The sequence below is a fragment of the Bos indicus x Bos taurus genome, chromosome X (assembly GCF_003369695.1).
Source record: "Bos indicus x Bos taurus breed Angus x Brahman F1 hybrid chromosome X, Bos_hybrid_MaternalHap_v2.0, whole genome shotgun sequence".
In the NCBI taxonomy this organism is placed as follows: Eukaryota; Metazoa; Chordata; class Mammalia; order Artiodactyla; family Bovidae; genus Bos; species Bos indicus x Bos taurus.
The window spans coordinates 15,651,155-15,657,543 of NC_040105.1; the positions used below are offsets into that span (position 1 = coordinate 15,651,155).

At 43.2% G+C, this 6,389-nt stretch overlaps 1 pseudogene; it reads left to right on the forward strand.

Moving 5' to 3' along the window:
* Window positions 1–2,730: 2,730 nt before the first annotated feature.
* Window positions 2,731–3,612, forward strand: LOC113887563 (annotated as a pseudogene).
* Window positions 3,613–6,389: the final 2,777 nt, after the last annotated feature.

The following is a 6,389-nucleotide window of genomic DNA, read 5'->3' on the forward strand; positions in this document are numbered from 1 at the left end:
CTTGTTTCACAGATGTCTTACACTCTTGCTCCCCTTTCAAAACTGGAAATCATAGACTGCATTTTAGGTACAGCTCATGAGAGAAGGAAAGTCTGTAACTCCCATCAGCAGATTTATATTCAAAGAAAATGACTTGGCTATACATCAAAAGCTTAGTGAATGAATGTATATTTACATGTTTTAAGTTAAATAAAATATCTACAGTTTGTATATACCATTTTTTCAATGATTCCTTGTTTTAACTATCATTGTGTTTTTTTCCAATTAAGCAACCAAATTCCGGTTCACATGGATAGGTACAAAGCATCCATTATAAACATGGGAAATTGCTTCTGGAGCTGGCACTTTTGTTTATAAGTAGGATGAAAGAAAGATAGAAGGAGGGGCTTGATCATCTGGTTCTAGAAAGTTCTGAGACTGGAAGGCAATTTATCTGCAATCTTATTACTTGCTATCAATAAGATGGAGCCACAGCTGCCCTATTGTAAACACACCTGAAGCTTCATATTGTCTTTTGGTGTCTTCTTTCCCTCTCCAGGCCATACTTGCCATTTAACTTGATTTCATTGCATGCAGTGCTTGTGTGCGTGCTCGCTCAGTCATGTCTGACTCTTTGTGACCCCATGGACTATAGCCCACCAGGCTCCTCTGTCCATGGGACTTCCCAGGCAAGAATACTGGAGGGGTTGCCATTTCCTTTTGCAGGGGATCTTCCTGACCCGGGGATCAAACCTGCATCTCCTGCGTTGGCAGGTGGATTCTTTGCCACTGAGCTGCCAGGGAAGCCCATGCAATGCTTAGGAAGAGATACAGCTTTCTGCCTACCAAATCTCATGCTCCCCTTTCCATGGCGTTTTTGCTAGGGCATGGCTACCCAGACAGGGTGTGCATTCTCCATCCCCATTTCCATCCATATGTGGCCCTGTAACCAGTTCCCATCAACGAAATAAGACTGGAGGTGAGAGGCAGCACTTCCGGGATGGGATTTTGAAGAAGTAAATGTACGTTATCCATGGTCTTTCTCCTCCTGCTGGCTGTTTGCACAGGACTGAGGCTAGGGGGGATGGTAGAACTACAGGGTGGAAGAAGCCTGAGTCACTCACTTGCCATGGCAAAGTCACTTAGTCACTGACCAGGAACACCCACAAGTCACTATTAAGTTTGCAGGGTTGTTTGTTACAGTAGCTAGTGTTATGTCACTTTAATCAACACAGAGATGCTTACCTGAAACCCGCCCTTCTTCATTTTTCTGCCCCTCCTCTTCCTCCCACCATAGCCTCTTATGTCTAATTGGGATTATTATATATTTTTTTTGGTATGAGTTGTGGATTTCTACACAATTGTATGCAAAATGCTGTCTGTAGCTGTATTTTTATGGGAAGAGGGTCCACACTTTTGTGGGCATTTCATATAGGCCTGGGAGCCTTTCAAACTATTATGAAGAGCTGCTCTAAGAAATTCACCTTCAATGTCATATTCCCAATTGAATCCATGACCTTAATTCACCCTATGATTTAGAGATCTGAGTATCTATGGGCAATTCATGGATGCAGATTGAAGTGAAAGCAAAAGTAAAGAGCGCATGCTAGATGGTGAATACAAATATAGAAGTACATCATGAAGTGAACAGAATCAAATCGGTGGATGGAGGAAGCTGAATGAAAGCCCCTTCTGAGATTTATTAAGTAACTGCCTTTCTCCTGTTGCATAAGTACAGTCCCAAAGCATATCCTGATGACCTAAGAGAGCTACCATCTTCCTTTCCAACAGCCTAATTTATGGCATAGGAATAAGGAGATCCTGTTTATATATACACACACATATATACTGAGAAGCAGCTCTTCTCTAGCTCAATTTATATTTCCTGAGAAGTTGACGTCCAACGAAACCATGTTAACGCCAAGGCAACTAAAAATCTTGGAGTGGGGGCGGCTGTAGGATTCTGCATAGGGCTGGAAATCTGAGACAATGGATCATGCCTGTCCTGAGCATTGAAAATTACTGGGTGGAACTAAGGGTCTCCAGAGAGTTTATTATTCATATGAAGTTGTCTAGTCTTCTCTTCAGAGGCTGGGAATGACCTGAATTCTAAGCCAGGGTTGATGTAGACCTTTCCCATTTGCTTAGTGTCTTTTAATAGAGCAAACATGGATATGTCATATTCATCTTGAAGGCGTGTGGAGGAGTGTGGAGCCACCACACAACATCCCTTTTCCCCAAGAGCAAGCATGCATGTAGGAGGTAGGAATATTCATCCGAGGTAATGGAGAGTTAAACTTTCAGGATCCCCCCTCCACCCTGTTTTTAACTAAGGTCTACTGATACTTTCTCTTGTTGTGCAGTTTGTAGATAAGGAGTCTGTTCTTTGAACATTCTGGACTTTACTTTGAATCACCTGGGAGTCTGGTCAAAAATGTAGATTCCTAGGTCCTACTCCAGACCTCCTGAATCAGCGTCTCAGGAGTGCAGCCCAAGAACCGCTTTTTATACACATGCCTCAGGTGACTCTCAGTCTCACTGGTTTGCCCAGCCCTGGCCCAAGGTCTCTGAGGAGCGGCAGCTCTGGCATGGCACTCTGTCCTACAGGGACTGCGGTGCGCTAGGAGACATATCTGGCTACACTAGCTAGCAATCATCTGGCTGCTCCATGGTATCTGTGTGTTTGTTCAAAGTGGCATTGGAGGCTGCAGATCTATAGTGAGCTGCAGACATGGGTCTCTGTTCTGCAGGATGGGGTTTGTCAAGGTTGTAAAGAATAAGACCTACTTCGAAAGGTACCAAATGAAACTTAGAAGAAGACAAGATAGTAAGACTGACTACTATGCCAGGAAACGCTTGGTAATCCAGGACAAAAATAAGTATAATACATCCTAATACAAGATGAGTTCATATCACCAACAATCATTTGCCAGATTGCTTATGCCCGTGTATAAGGAGATATGACAGTCTGTGCAGCTAATGCCCATGAACTCCCGAAGTCTGGCGAGAAGGCTGACCTGACAAATTATGCTGCAGCACATTGTACTGGTCCACAGATGGTCCAAAGGCTTCTCGATCAGTTTGGCATGGACAAGATCTATGAGGCCATGTGGAGATGTCCAGCGATGAATACAACATGGAAAGCATTGATGGTCAACCTGGTGCCTTCACCTCATATTTGGATGCAGGATCTTGCCAGATCTAACACTAGAAATAAAATTTTGGGGATCCTGAAGGGTGCTGTGGATGGAGGTTTGTTTATCCCTCATAGTACCTAATGGTTCCCTGGTTATGATTCAGAAAGCAAGGAATTCAATGCAGGAGTAGTCCAGAATCACATCCTGGCTCAAACCATTGTAGATGACATGCATTACCTAACTGAAGAAGATGAAGATGCTTATAAGAAATAATTTTCTTAATACATAAAGAACAACGTAACTCCAGACATGATGGAGGAGAGGTATGAGGAAGCTCATGCTGCTATATGAGAGAATCAGTCTATGATAAGAAACTTAAGAAAGAGGTTAAAAAGAAGAGGACCATCCCAAACTGTCACTTGCCCAGAACAGAGATTGAATAGCTTGGAAGGCAAGCTTCCTTAGCACTCAGGAATGGGCTGCTGAGAGCTGGTAAAGCAAATCACACTTTTCTATGAAGATTTTTTGGATTAAGACAGCAATAAATTAATTGACCAAGCAGCCCCCAAAAAAGTGGCTTTGGAGGAAGGAAATGGCGGGGATACTAAAGCCTACACCCCAGCCATGCCATGTATTACCTCACCATCCACCCAGCTACAAGCTAGAAGAGATGCCGAAGTTCAAGTGATAATGTGATTTGCACTTTGAATGAGACATAAAGAAAAAGTTTTTTAAAATCCGGCCTCCTGACATGTGCACCTCAATACCCCAAATGAAAAGAGCAGTGCATTTCCATTGAACTCAGGACTGAAGACTCTCCTGAGGGTGGACCTGGCTGCCCTCCCTGTGATTATAGGCACCCGTAACAGAACTTATTGACATCCCCACATATCCTCCTCCTCCCTCTACACTCCCAAGGCTGCTTGTTGCAAACATCTGTAACTGTCCAGGAGAACACACTTAGCTGGTGCTCAGGGCAAGATGGAAGTGCTGCAGAGTCAGTGCCCCTGAGAGCAGGCCTCAAACGATGACAAATTGTTAGTGGAGAAATACCCTAGCTTCGTCATCCCACCAGCAGGATAACTCTGCAACATGATCAATATTCTCCTCCAGACGCCCCTGGGATTGATCTCCAGGAGCCCATGACAGCCCCTTGCTTATTATCACATGCAGCTATGGCTCCCTTCCCTTCTCTTCTAACTACTTCACTTTCCCAACAGTGTTTCCTGGGACTGCCTTCCAAATAACCAACTTGCATTTGAATTTTTGTCCCTGGATCTGCTTCTGGGGTCACCCATCAGGACGTAAAAGACACAAAGGTGAGCTAACAGCTCTGAATGGACCCTGGAATTGTAAGAGACAAGCGTGGAGGCCAGCAAACACCTGTAACTGTAGCATTTTGGTGTGATGATTAAAATCATCTGACTGGTTTCTGCTCCCATATTGCTGATGGAATATGGAATTGAGTTTAAGTAGTTGGCATATTCCTGAATCATGGTATGAGAATGAGAAGGGTTTTTGTTGTCATTTTTAGGTTGTTGCATTGATAAACCTTCTTTTTTACTGTTAGAAATTATGCTTTATTACAATGCTCTAATATATAAAACATTGTGGGTTTTGGCACTAAGAAAATCAATGAGATCAATGAATCAGAATCAAGTATCCAGAACAGGGATGTAAGCACTTGATTTATGAAAAATGATTCATGACAGAACAATGGGAAAAGGATGATCTTTGCAAAGAATGGTGTTGGATTAATGGGTAGACATATGTAAACCATACTGTGTCTTGGCCACTGATACACCAAGTACAAATACCAGTGCCAAGTGGATCAACTGGATTATAGATCTAAAACTGAAAAGTAAAGTCAGTGTTGATAAACCTTGAAGGGCCAGAGTTTTAGTCCCTTTGACACATTCCAGTTCTCAAGTGTTAAGTTCCTTGAGTGGGTCTGCCCATCTTAGGCTGTCAACTTCCTGAGGACAGTAACTCTCTTTAAAATCTATGCATAAGTGCCAGTGAATATCACAAATGGGTGAGTGATGAACACCTCTGGTGATGATGACCATGGTGGTTTAATTGAATAACTGTGTTTTCATGTTTATTTGGGACTTTAACAGTCACTACAAAGTATTCTGGTTACTACTACTGCTGTATATCAAATTATCCCAAAACTTAGCAACATAAAGCAACACTCTTATTATGCCCACGGATGGGTTCTGTGAGTCAGTAATTCAAACAGGGCACAGTGGGGATGCCTTGCCTCTGCTTCATGTTGTTTGGGGCCTAAGTTAGGAAAACTCAGTGGTTAGAGGTGACTGATTAGCTGGGGGCTAGAAGCACCTGGAGGATCTTCACCCATATCTGGCAGTAGGTCCTGGCTGTTGGCTGGTGTATCCGTTTATCAGAACATATACACATGGCCTCTCTGTGTACCTGTTTGGGCTTCCTCACACCATGGTGGGGTCACGATGGTAGGACTTCTCTTATAGCAGTGTGAATGCTCCAGGAAGCAAGGCAGAAACTGTATCACCTTTTATAACTTAACCTTATGTGTTACTTCTACTTCATTTTATTGGTTATAAGTGAGTCATTAGAACCAGATAAGATTCAAGGAGAATTGATATGGTCACCCACTTCTAGATGGGAAGAGTATCAAAACAGGCACCACATTTTTACTTTTTTATAGGGTAGGAACTGTGTCATAGTTTTCTCTGAATCCCTATCATCTAACTTGGGACATGGCACAGAGTAGATGCCCCATGAGTGATTGGTAGATAGAGCAATGGATAAATGAGAGGAAGGAAAATTCATCCCATTGGAGAGGGTCACTCTGAGGAATATAGACATTTAGTCATTTTTACCTATTTTTGTTTGCATTGCATTTGGTTTTGTGTTTCAATAATAAAGGAAATCCGGAGAAGGTAATGGCACCCCACTCCAGTACTCTTGCCTGGAAAATCCCATGGATGGAGGAGCCTGGTAGGCTGCAGTCCACGGGGTCACTAGGAGTTGGACACGACTGAGCGACCTCACTTTGACTTTTCACTTTCATACATTGGAGGAGGAAATGGCAACCCATTCCAATGTTTTTGCCTGGAGAATCCCAGGGACAGTGGGGCCTGGTGGGCTGCCGTCTATGGGGTCGCACAGAGTCGGACATGACTGAGGCGACTTAGCAGCAGCAGCAGCAATAAAAGAAATCACAGTTTGTAAAAGACCTGCAGAGTGGAAAATAAGGTCAAAGGTATTATGATACTTGTGCTCTCAAGG